General features: G+C 38.2%; 2 pseudogenes; one reads left to right on the top strand and one right to left on the bottom strand.

The window, feature by feature from the left end:
* The window catches only part of LOC123230496, a 92,114-nt pseudogene that overhangs the window by 12,456 nt on the left and 65,818 nt on the right, over window positions 1-13,840 (bottom strand).
* Window positions 4,401-6,393, top strand: LOC123232477 (annotated as a pseudogene).

Raw genomic sequence — 13,840 nt, 5'->3', positions numbered from 1 at the left:
AAAAAATTTTATAAGAAGCCAGAAAGAGACAATTCAGATATCAAGGAGCACCAGTCAGGATCACACAGGATCTGGCAGCCTCCACACTAAAAGACCACAAGGCTTGGAATACAATATTCAGAAAGGCAAGAGAACTGGGTCTACAACCAAGGATCACCTACCCATCAAAACTGATTATATATTTCCAGGGGAAAATACGGCCATTCAACAAGATAGAAGATTTCCAAGTATTTGCACAGAAAAGACGAGGACTAAATGGAAAGTCTGATATCCAACCACAAAAAAAAACAAGAGAAACATGAAAATGTAAATAAGAAACAGAGGGGAAAGAAAAAAATGTTATTTTAAAATTTTCCTCTTTCAGGGTTTCAATAAGATCAAATTATTTGTATTCCCATGTGGAGAAATGTTATGTGTAATTCTCAAAAACTATATTCATTGTTACAGTATTTAGAAGAATTATTCATAGGGAGAGGTTGGAGTACTAAATGGTCTAAGATGATATGGGGGGGGGGGGAAGAGGGAGGTGAATAGTAGAGGACACCAAGAGAAACTTGAATGTATAAGAAAAATAGGATATTCTATTACACACAAAGAGGGCATGGGAAGGGGAAGGGATGAATATTATTATAAGAAGGAGAGGAAGAGAGCATTAAGAGGTAATATTTAAACCTTACTCTCAGCAGAAATAACCCTGAGAGGGAAGAGTAGCTATATCCATTGGGATATAAAACTCTATATAACCCTACTGAGAAAGTCAGAAGGGATAAACCAAGGGGAGCAGGGGAGTGGGGAGGTAAAAAAAAGAGAGGGGAGGGGAGTATGAAGGGAATTCATTAGGCCTTAAAAATAAAAAAAGGGGAATAATAAGGGAGGGAGTAAAAAGGGAAGTAAACCAAGGGAGGGGACAAGGGTTACTGGCATAAAGCAAACCACTGGTTTAAAAGGAAATAGCCTAAGAAGAAGGGGGTAGAACTAGGAAAAGATACAAAAATGTTGGGGAATACACAACTGATAATAATAACTCTGAATGTGAATGGGATAAACTCACCCATAAAACGGAAGCAAATAGCAGAGTGGATTAGAAACCAAAATCCTACCATATGTTGTCTACAAGAAACACATATGAGGCAGATGGACATGCACAGGTTTAAGGTCAAGGGCAGGAGCAAAATCTTTTGGGCTTCAAATGAGAAAAAGAAGACAGGAGTGGTGATCATGACTTCTGACAAAGCCAAAGTAAAAATAGATCTGATTAAAAGAGACAGGGAAGGTAATTATATCCTGATAAAAGGTAGTATAGACAATGAGGAAATAACAGTGCTCAATATGTATGCACCAAATGGTACAGCATTCAAATTCCTAAAGGAGAAACTGGCAGAACTCAAGAAGGAAATAGATAGTAAAACCATAATAGTGGGAGATCTAAGTATTCCTCTTTCAGATCTTGATAAATCAAACAAAAAAATAAATAAGAAAGAGATAAGAGAGGTGAATGAAATCCTAGAAAAATTAGATTTAATAGATACGTGGAGAAAAATAAATAGGGACAAAAAGGAATACACATTCTTTTCAGCTGCATATGGCACATTCACAAAGATTGACCATGTAATAGGGCATAGAAACTTTGCAAACAAATGCAAAAGAGAAGAAATAATAAATGTAACCTTTTCACATCATAATGCAATAAAAATAATAATTAGTAAGGGCACCTGGACAGGCAAATAAAAAACTAATTTGAAATTAAATAATATGATTCTCCAGAACCAGTTAGTTAAAGAAGAAATGATAGAAACAATCAATAATTTCATTGAAGAGAATGACAGTGATGAGACATCCTACCAAACTCTGTGGGATGCAGCTAAGGCAGTACTCAGGGGGAAATTTATATCCTTGAGTGCATGTATTAACAAATTAGAGAGGGCAAAGATCAATGAACTGGGCATGCAAAACAAAAAACTAAAAAGGGAACAAGTTAAAAATCCCCAGCTAAAGACCAAATTAGAGATTATAAAAATTAAAGGAGAAATCAATAAAATTGAAAGTAAAAGAACTATTGAATTAATAAATAAGACTAGAAGCTGGTACTTTGAAAAAACAAACAAAATTGACAAAGTACTGGTCAATCTAATTTAAAAAAGGAAAGAAGAAAACCAAATTGATAGTATCAAAGACGAAAAGGGAGACTTCACCTCTAATGAAGAGGAAATCAAGAAATGACACATGTTAAAACCAGGGGAAATACACATCAGCCATGGGGGGGGGCGGCAGCTTGGGGGGTGAAAGGTAAAGTAAGAGCATGAATTATGTAACCATGTTAACTTTTCTAAAAAATATTAATAAATGTTTTTAAAAAGAGGAAATCAAGGCAATCATTGGCTTTGTCAGAAGTCATGATCACCACTCCTGTGCAATTATATGGCAATAAATATAGCAATCTAGGTGAGATGGATGAATATTTACAAAAATATAAATTGCCTAGATTAACAGTAGAAGAAATAGAATACTTAAATAACCCCATCTCAGAAAAAGAAATTCAACAAGCCATCAAAGAACTCCCAAAGAAAAAATCCCCAGGACCTGATGGATTCACAAGTGAATTCTATCAAACCTTCAAAGAACAACTAATTCCAATACTATACAAACTATTTGACATAATAAGCAAAGAAGGAGTTCTACCACACTCCTTTTATGACACAAATATGGTACTGATCACAGAGCCAGGTAGATCAAAAACAGAGAAAGAAAACTACAGACCAATCTCCTTAATGAACATAGATGCAAACATCTTAAACAGAATACTAGCAAAAAGACTCCAGCAAATGATCAAGAGGATTATCCACCATGATCAGGTGGGATTTATACCAGGAATGTAAGGATGGTTCAACATTAGGAAAACCATTCACATAATTGACCATATGAACAAGCAAACCAACAAAAACCACATGATTATCTCAATAGATGCTGAAAAAGCCTTTGACAAAATATAACATCCATTCCTATTGAAAACATTAGAAAGTATAGGAATAGAAGGACCTTTCCTAAAAATAATAAACAGCATATATCTAAAACCATCAACAAGCTTCATATGCAATGGGGATAAATTAGAAGCCTTCCCAATAAGATCAGGTGTGAAACAAGCCCACTATCACCTCTATTATTTAATATTGTACTAGAAACACTAGCTATAGCAATTAGAGAAGAAAAAGAAATTGAAGTAATTAAAATAGACAAGGAGGAGACTAAGCTATCATTCTTTGCAGATGATATGATGGTCTATTTAAAAATCCTAGAGAATCAACTAAAAAGCTAATAGAAATAATCAACAACTTTAGCAAAGTTGAAGGATACAAAATAAATGCACATAAATCATCAGCATTTCTATATATTTCCAACACATCACAGCAGCAAGAGGTAGAAAGAGAAACACCATTTAAAATCACCTTAGACAATATAAGATACTTAGGAATCTATCTACCAAAACAAACACAGGAATTATACATACACAACTACAAAACACTTTCCAAACAATTAAAACTAGATCTCAACAATTGGAAAAACATTGATTGCTCATGGGTAGGAGGAGCTAACATAATAAAAATGACCATTCTACCCAAATTAATTTACCTATTTAGCACCATACCTATCAAACTACCAAAAAACTTTTTTACTGAATTAGAAAAAATTATAACAAAGTTCATTTGGAAGAAGAAAAGATCAAGAATATCAAGGGAAATAATGAAAACAATGCGAAGGAAGGTGGCTTAGCAGTACCACATATTAAGCTATACTATAAAGCAGTGGTCATCAAAACAATATGGTACTGGCTAAGAGATAGAAGGGAGGATCAGTGGAATAGACTTGGGATAAGTGACATCAGCAAAACAAAAAAAAGTTTATGATAAACCCAAAGAGCCCAACTTTGGGGACAAAAATCCACTATTTGGCAAAAACTGCTGGAAAATTGGAAAACAATATGGGAGAGATTAGGTTTAGATCAACATCTCACACCCTATACCAAGATAAATTCAGAATGGGTGAATGACTTGAATATAAAGAGGGAAACTATAAATAAGTTAAGTGAACACAGAATAGTATACTTGTCAGATCTCTGGGAAAGAAAGATTTTAAAACCAAGCAAGAGTTAGAGAAAATTACAAAATGTAAAATAAATAGTTTTGATTATATTAAATTAATAAGTTTTTGTACAAACAAAAACAATGTAACCAAAATCAGAAGGGAAACAACAAATTGGGAAAAAATCTTTATAGCAAAATACTCTGCTTTCGTCTCCATCTTGTCCAGCAAAGGCTGCATTCTCCATTGTAGCTGCCATCGCTGCCTGGGCCTTTGCTGACGGATCTCTTATCCGCCCAGTCCCCTTATTGCATGCCACCACCATGGTGAAGTTCGGGAAGGTTGCTAAAAATCAAGGTGAGCTGAAGAAGTTGGCTACTCCACCTAAGGAGGATGAAGACATGTCAGAAGAGGAAGAAGAAAGCAGTGGAGAAGAGGTTGTAATCTCTCAGAAGAAGGGCAAGAAGGCTGCAGCTACCCCAGCAAAGAAAGTAGTTGTGACTCCTGGTAAGAAGGCCGCTGTGACCCCAACCAAGAAAGTGGCCACCCCCGCCAAAGCTGTCCCCACACCAGGCAAGAGGGAGCTAAAGCAGCAGCCACCCCGGCCAAAGGAGCAAAAAATGGAAAGAATGCCAAGAAAGCAGACAGTGAGTCTGAAGAAGAAGATAATGAAGATGAAGACAATGAAGAATTTGAGTCCCCCAAAGACAGCAGCTCTGTCCAAACAGGATGCTGAGGAGGAAGATGAGGATGAGGATAAGGAGGAGGACAGTGAGGAGGAGGAGGAGGAGGAAGAAGAGGATGACTCTGAAGAAGAAGCAATGGATACTACCCTTGCCAAAGGGAAGGCTGCCAAAGGCGGGAAAGCCAAGGAATCCGAGGAGGAAGATGATGAAGATAATGAAGATGATGAAGATGTTGATGACAGGAGGAGGATGAGGATGATGAAGAGGAGGAGGAGGAGGAAGAAGAAGAAGAGGAGGAGGAAGTGCCCATCAAAGAAGCCACAGGAAAATAGAAAAAGGAAATGGGCAAGCAGAAAGCCCCTGAAATCAAGAAATAGAAATTGGAAGCTGAACCGTCTACAAATTTCAATCTCTTTGCTGGTAACCTGAACTTCAACAAAACAGCAGCTGAGCTAAAAACTGCCATCACAGCCTTCTTTTCTAAAAAGGACCTTACAGTTGTGGATGTCTGTATTGGTGCCATCAGGAAGTTTGGCTATGTAGAATTTGAATCTGCTGAAGATATAGAAAAGGCTCTGGAACTCAATGGCTCCAAAGAGCTTGGCTCTGAAATGAAGCTAGAAAAAGCAAAAGAGAACAAGAAAGACCTAGATGCCAGGACACTCTTTGTCAAGAACTTACCCTATAAAATAACTCAGGAGGAGCTCAAGGAAGTGTTTGAAGATGCTACTGAGATCAGACTGGTCTGCACCAAGGACGGAACATCGAAAGGAATTGCCTACATTGAATTCAAGACAGAAGCAGATGTGGACAAGGACTTAGAGGAGAAGCAGGGGACTGAGATCGATGGCCAGGCCCTCATTCTGGACTACACAGAAAAGTCAAGGACAAGAGAACTCTCCGGGGAAGAACAACTCGTGGAGTGGGAACAGCAAGTCCTCAGACTCAAAGACGCTGGTGCTGAACAACCTTGCCTACAGTGCCACAGAGGAGAGCCTGAAGGAGGTGTTTTGAGAAGGCCACGTCCATCAGCCTGCCCCAGAACAACCAAGGTCGACCCAAGGAGTATGCATTCATTGAGTTTGCCTCTGTGGAGGATGCAAAAGAAGCTGAGTTCTTGTAACAACATAGAAATTGAGGGCCGAGCCATCTGGCTGGAGCTAAAGGGACAAAAGATGGCAAATGCAGCTCCCAGGAAGCAGCCCCACAAAACCTTGTTCGTCAAAGATCTATCCAAAGACACAACAGAAGAAACATTGAAAGATTCTTTTAATGGCTCAGTGGGGGCCAGAATAGTCACAGACAGGTAGACAGGATCATCAAAAGGATTTGGTTTTGTAGACTTCAACTCTGAAGAGGAGGCCAAGGCTGCCAAAGAGGCCATGGAGGATGGGAAGATGGATGGAAACAAAGTCACCCTGGACTGGGTCAAGCCCAGTGGCTTTGGAGGCCGAGGAGGAGGATGTGGTGGCGGCGGTGGACAAGGAGGCTTTGGGGCTGAGGAGGTGGCAGAGGGGGCTAAGGGAGCTTTGGAGGCAGAGGAGGCAACTTTGGAGGTCAAGGTGCTTTCAGAGGAGGCAGAGGAGGAGGAGACAGCAATCCACAAGGGAAAAAGACAAAGTTTGAATAGCCCCAGGCCCATTGGACAGACTCTGCGGGTTGGAGCCTGTCAGCCAATGGCTGATGGAGCCTTCTGAGGACATTCCAAGACAAACATGCAGTCCGAGGAGTCGTCTTGGAGAAAGCCAGGTGACATCTCACGAGAAAGCATGTGGGTTTTTACTGGATGGATGTTCTATAGAAACTTTTTGCAGAGATGGGTGATAGATTTGGGAAGTTGCCCTTTTTGTCTATGAGTTGTCTTGAGTTTATAACGTTATATCCCATGTTCAAAACCATTTTTCCTACAAAAAAAACTCTGACAGAGGTTTAATTACTCAAATATACAAGGAGCTAAATCAATTGTATAAAAAATCAAGACATTCCCCAATTGATAAATGGGCAAGAGACATGAATAGGCAATTTTCAGGTAAAGAAATCAAAACTATTAATAAGCACATGAAAAAGTGTTCTAAATCTCTAATAATTAGAGAAATGCAAATCAAAACAACTCTGAGGTATCACCTCACACCTAGCAGATTGGCTAAAATGAAAGAAGGGGAGAGTAATGAATGTTGGAGGGGATGTGGCAAAATTGGGATATTAATGCATTGCTGGTGGAGCTGTGAACTGATCCAGCCATTCTGGCTGGCAATTTGGAACTATTCTCAAAGGGCTATAAAAGAATGCCTGCCCTTTGATTCAGCCATACCATTGCTGGGTTTGTACCCTAAAGAGATCATAGATAAACAGACTTGTACGAAAATATTTATAGCTGCGCTTTTTGTGGTGGCAACAAATTGGAAAAGGAGGGAATGCCCTTCAATTGGGGAATGGCTGAACAAACTGTGGTATATGTGGGTGATGGAATACTATTGTGCAAAAAGGAATAATAAACTGGAGGAGTTCCAGGCGAACTGGAGAGACCTCCAGGAACAGATGCAGAGCGAAAGGAGCAGAGCCAGAAGAACTCTGTACACAGAGACTGATATACTGTGGTAAAATTGAATGTAATGGACCTCTGTACCAGCAGCAATACAATGACCCAGGACAATTCTGAGGGATTTATGGTAAAGACGCTACCCACATTCAGAGGAAGGACTGCAGGAGAGGAAACATATAAGAAAAACAACTGCTTGAACGCATGGGTTGGGGTGGACATGATTGAGGGTGTGGACTCGAAACTACCACACCAATGCAACTACCAACAATTTGGAAATAGGTCTTGATCAAGGACACATGACAAAACTAGTGGAAATGCGCATGGGCCATGGGTGGGGGGAGTGCAGGGGGTGAAGGGGAAAGGAGGAGCATGAATCATGTAACCATGTTAAAAATGAATATTAATAAATGTTAAAAAAATAAAAAATAAAAAAATGAAAACTTTAAGTAAAAAAAAAAAAGATTACCTGCCTTTTGATCCAGCCATAGCATTGCTGGGTTTGTACCCCAAAGAAATCATAGATAAACAGACTTGTACAAAAATATTTATAGCCGCGCTTTTTGTGGTGGCAAAAAACTGGAAAATGAAGGTATGTCCTTCAATTGGGGAATGGCTGAGCAAATTGTGGTATATGTTGGTGATGGAATACTATTGTGCTGAAAGGAAGAATAAACTGGAGGAATTCCATGTGAACTGGAAAGACCTCCAGGAATTGAAGCAGAGTGAAAGGAGCAGAGCCAGAAGAATATTGTACACAGAGACCGATACACTGTGGTAAAATAGAATGTAATGGACTTATTTACTAGCAGCAATGCAATGACCCAGGACAATTCTGAGGGATTTATGGTAAAGAACACTACCCACATTCAGAGGAAAACTACAGGAGTGGAAACACAGAAGAAAAGCAACTGCTTGAACACATGGGTTGATGCGGACATGATGTAGACTTAAAAAGACCACACCAGTGCAACTATCAATAATATGTAAATAAGTCTTGATTGATCACACATGTTAAAAAATAGTGGAAATGTGTGTTGGATATGGTGGGGAGTAAGGAGAGGTGAAGGGGAAAGTAAAAACAAGAATAATGTAACAATGGAAAATTTTTCTAAAAAAATAAAATATTTAAATCCAAAAAAAAAAAAAGAAAAGCCAAACAGTCAGGACAACCAATAGTAATTTGAGAAGCTACTGTGATTCCAGGGGCTATCCAACCCTTTATATTGTGTCCACATTACTTGTGCATTGTACTGACTACCTGCATGTATTGCAAACACTTTTTAGGAAGAAATGGTTTGCCTTCCTACCTACTTACCCAAATCCCTGACACCTGTCTGACACCATACTGCTTAATCCAGGTATTCACTTCCTTGTCTTTATAGATGATTTCTGGCAAGTATTCCTTTAGGAAGAACAGAGTCTTTACCTATATCAGGCTTCGTCTCTGGAGCAGTCAGCATCATGGTGTAGATTGAATCATCCTTGGCTGTTAACTTAGCAGCTCAATCAGATCTTTCATTTCTGGACACAGGATCATTCCTTTTCTTATATGCTGTGCTATGTATGATGGCAAAAGCTTTGAGCAATCATATAGCTTCTAACAAGTCCTTTATCATATTAGAGTGGGCTACTTGTTTCCCAGTTGAGATGAGGAAAACTCTATAACCATGTGGCATATTCCCACAGCATCTGAGATATTAACAGTCTTTCCTTTGTATAAGAGAAAAACTTTTTGTCAGAGGAGTTCAACAGTGTGAGCACTCATATTGGAAGGCAAAGAAATTGCCCATGAGGTCTCATAGTCTGTAACGATTGCTGCCCCGGTGAAATGGCAACCCTGTTCAACAAAGGAAGAATCATCTATGTATATAATGCAGGCTCATAATTTCCCAGAGGAATGTCCACCAACTCCTGATGGGGTCTTTCCTATAGTTCAAGAACAGATTCACGATTATGCAAAGTTTAATGTGGAAGATTTTAAGATATTGCATCTTTTTATGGTGATATTCTCATTTGCTAATAGAGTCACTTCATATCTAGCAAGCCTCTAATTTAAAGAATGTGTGAGCTACAGGTCCTTGGGAAAAAGCAAAAGCTTTAGTCAGGACTCCAGATGCCACCCTTCTCCTCTTCTGCACTTACAGAGTGAGAGGTGTAGAATAGTCAGGAAGCCAGAGGGTGGGTGCAGTCATTAGTGCCTTTGCTAACTCCCTCAGAATCATGAGCTGTTCTGGTTTCACTTTCAAAGGCTCAGTGAGAGGTTTAACAATTTCCCATAGGCTGGTATTGTTGTTATTAAAAATGATGAGGGCTGAGATTAAAAGGGAGAATAGTATTTTAATAATGGCCATTGCTGATAGAGATAAATCATTAGACCATGCGCCTGTAAGAATTCACATTGCCGCCTCGACCATTTTACATTTCGTACCTTCGCACGCCCAGGTCTCTAAAAAAGACCGCCCCTTCTGACTCCAGGAGTCTTATCCCCTCTCTTACATCATCACACTTCCTGTCTGCCATGAGGAATCATGGGAAATGTAGTTCTCCAAAGACCCCTAAAATGTCCACAGGAAATTTGTCAAACAATATATTGATACATATATTGAGCCTCAATCCTTCCAAATAGAACCCCAGGTGATTTTAACTAACACAGTATCCCAGTCCAACATCCAACAATAACCTGTTGCACCTAATATAGTAAGTACCTGCTTCTTGCTTGTGTGTGTGTGTGTGTGTGTGTGTGTATGTGTGTGTGTGTGTGTGTGTGTGTGTGTGTGTGTGTGTGTGTTCTGCAAAGCCTGAAACATCTTTGGTGAAATATTTCTTTTTCTTTCATGGTGACAAGATAAAACTCAAATATTCTAATTGAGACTTACACCACTGTACCTTCTTGTTCTTCAAAATCTTATGTTCCTTTTGAGTGAGTTCTGGAACCAGATGACAGCTATGTTGATAACAGGTTTCCAGGTGTGGTGAAGCTAGGAGTAAGTCATCTACATATTGAACCAAAGCAGAGCTTTTAAAAGTGATGTTAAACAAATCTCACTGTAGAATATGGGAGAACACAGTTGTTGAATTGCTGAATGTATAAGCCTTATAATAATGGTGTATGGATGACCAAGCCAGGTAAATGCAAATAGGTATTGAGATTCTGGGGTAATAGGAATACAGTGGAAGGCTGTACACAGATCAAAAACCAAAAAGCAGGTAGCGTCACAAGGAATAGAGGACACAATAGTCACAGGGTTAAACACAACAAGGTAGAGAGGAATCACAAAGCTATTACTTGCTCTCAAATCCTGGACAGATCAACATATATAAATATATTGTCTTACCTTCAGTGTTAAGTTTACTTTTTTTTAAATGGAAGCATAGAAGTATTGGCTTCAGATCTGCATTGAACAACAATTTCTTGTTTAATCAATGAATCAATTATAGGATCAATTCCTTCAATTGCTTCTTTAAAGAGAGGATACCAAAGCACAAATGGTGGTTTCCCTCCTCTTATAACAAGAGACTAACATAGATGATTTTAACAACACATCAGTAGAGAAAGAAAGTTGCCCAAACCTCTTGAGGTAAGGAATCAGGAATAGGAAAAATCATCCTCCTTCTCAGAAGGGGTCTTAGGCAAATCTGGAGTACAGTATTCACTTAAGATATTGATAAAAACAGAACATTATTTACTTAAACATTTACAAAAACAGGACAATATTCATTTAGAGCTTTTACAAAAACAAGACAGTATTCAGACATTTGCAAAAACAGAAGTTAACAAATTTTCCTCATGTACATTCAGTACAAGATTGTTATCAGACATACAATGAATGACAATATTTAGTTTTGTTAAGATTAAAAATGATAAAGACTGATATAATAAGAGAAATTAGTAGTTTAATTAAAGCTATGGCCATGTTGGTAAAATATATATATGACCACGCCTATCTTTTAAATTTACTGCCGGAGCCCATTCTCTCTCCCGCTCGCCAGCCAGCTCCTCAGGAAGACCAAGGGGCTTTTTCTAGGCCCTCCTCTGAATTTAAACTGCCCTATGCGTGGGGGACATCTGATGTCCCCTCACTCAAAACCGGAAACCGGAAAACCCATTGGAATCATGGGTAATGTAGTCTCAAAGCCCCCACGTGTCCATAGGGAGTCTGCTAGACACTTCCAAATAGCACTTCCCTGAATTTAAAACAAACATTTCCCCCTGAGATCCAGCAAAAAAAGGTCCTTTTTCTTTGCTGGATCTGTAAACATAGACAATTTCTAAATTCCAGGAATTTGGGGGATAAAAGAAATAGATGAACAAATGGATAAACTAGCCGCATTGACAAAAAACCAATTTGGGGGCAGTCCCCTATTGGCATATTAGTGTACATTCAAAACAATACATTCAACTTAATTTCAACTCCCCATAGTTCAATGAACTGCACCCCAAAGTTCAATTTTGATCTTCATGGTCCAGTGAAGGGTCTTTAGGCATCTTTTTGGTGCCTCCACCAAACAGGTTCGTTGTCTGGATTCTGGGGAGATGGCAAGATCCTTATCCTGAAATTATTCTCAAAAGATTTTAAACTTAACATTATAGATTATAAAACATACATTTCCTTCTAAGAATCATACATTTCCCCCTGAAATTACTCCTAAAAGAGTTAAATATACATATATTTTTACATTATTGAATTTAAAAAACTTAACACATATCCCCCTGAGGAAAATTCTAAAGACTCCTTTTTTCCTGAAAAGGGTACCTCAGGTTAGCTAAGGATGAGTGGCTGCATCACGGGGGTTGTATGAAATCACTTGGCAAAATAAAAAAGAATAAAATTCAAGAAAAAAGAAGAAAAAATTAACTTGTGAATGAAATGTAAAATGTGCAAAAAATGTAGGGAAAATAAACTTGTAACAGGCCTTTGAATCAAGACCCAATGAAAGTAATTTAAGCAGTTTGCTATTACCCATTCAGGGCTAGGACTTAAGGGAAATGTCTCTCTCTGATCTGATTTACCATCAGCTTTTCAGGGAAATGAACCAAATAAATAACCAATCTTAGGTGCTTCACTAGGAATTCAAGTTGAGGGGACCCACATCCTCTAAAGTTTTAGAAAAGACTGGGACTCCAGGACTCAAACCCCAATTTCAAGCCCTAAGGTATTGGCATAGACCTCTGCAATCCATGCAGATTTTTAGTCAAGTCTTTGTGACCTTGTGCTTTCTTAGCACTATTAACGGCTCTTGTGTTCCCTTTTCCTGGAATCAGACAGAAAGGCATTAAATCACAGTCCCATAGTTCTCAGGCTCTTCAAGTGTTTGCATTAAGCTTATATCACTGTAAAATAAAAAAGGATAAATAATTATAATATATGTACTTCCAGTACAAGATGAGAAAAAGGAAAAATCAATTGCTCTAATTAAAAAAAGAATGTTTTAAAAAATCAAAAATATATACATATAGCTTAGAACTACTGCCGGGTTGTTTTTTTTTTACCCAAAAATGAGATTCACTTTCTGTGAGGGTTTTACAAAATAGCAGATTCACAATGCACATTCAAATAAGAGTACCATAATTTCTAATAACGCATTTTAAAACAATAAACAATTATGTTTTAAAAAATCATATACTTGTTACAACTTTTAAATCTTGGCTAAGAGTTTCTCAACAAACTGTTACTGCTTTCATATCAAAATCTGATATTTAAAAAATCTTCTGGTCTAAATTACCTCAAGAATTCTAGATCCTTCTGATAAAAGTATACAGGAGCTCCTTGGCTTCCTGTTTTTAGGATCTAAAGTAAAAGTTAAAAGACCTCTTGTAAAATTACAATTTAATCTCAAGGCATGGAAACTTCCAAGGTTCTATACAATTACCAAGATAGAATAAAACTTAAAAGACATGTGCTCCTATAAGATGTTCATAGATGGCACATATAACTGCATTGTTTTTGATACAGTAAGCTTTAAGTAAATTAGGAAATATAATAAAATCATAAGCAGAAACTTCATTAGCTTAAAATGATTCAGTGCAACAGGAAAATCAATGAAATAATCAAGATTAATTCACAAAACTAATCAGCAAAATACAGTAAGATACAGTCTCTTTAAAACTCTGAGTTCTGAGGTTTTAAAATCCACCTCTGGTCCATTTTAAAATTCAAATTCAGGGTCTTTATAATCAGTTTCTGCTCTTAGTTCAAAGTTCTGAGCAAGTATGAGGTGAATTTCTTTTCCCCTGAGTTTGAGTTTAATAATCGCAAAAAGTTTGAATAGGCCATGTGCCCAATGAAGAGTAATCACTAGTTCAAGGTTCAGACGCTAGGTCCACGTGGGGTTGTGGGCTCGGGGCTAGAGAAAAGCTTAGGTCAGTTTTGTAGAAAATCCCACGTGTAGAAATTGTGGGCGATGGTTTCCCTGTGGAGGGCAAGAATGGCCTTTCAGGTTAAGAGTCCTCTATAAGAGAGTAGGGAGAAAGGGGGATACTTCCCAAATCTTTAGCGGCAGAGGCTAAAGCTGAAATGGCAGCACTCGGCAAGTC

The sequence above is a fragment of the Gracilinanus agilis genome, chromosome 1, assembly GCF_016433145.1.
Source record: "Gracilinanus agilis isolate LMUSP501 chromosome 1, AgileGrace, whole genome shotgun sequence".
Lineage (NCBI taxonomy): Eukaryota > Metazoa > Chordata > Mammalia > Didelphimorphia > Didelphidae > Gracilinanus > Gracilinanus agilis.
Note: the sequence above shows the minus strand (reverse complement) of the source record. Positions and strands in the feature narration are given on the sequence as shown.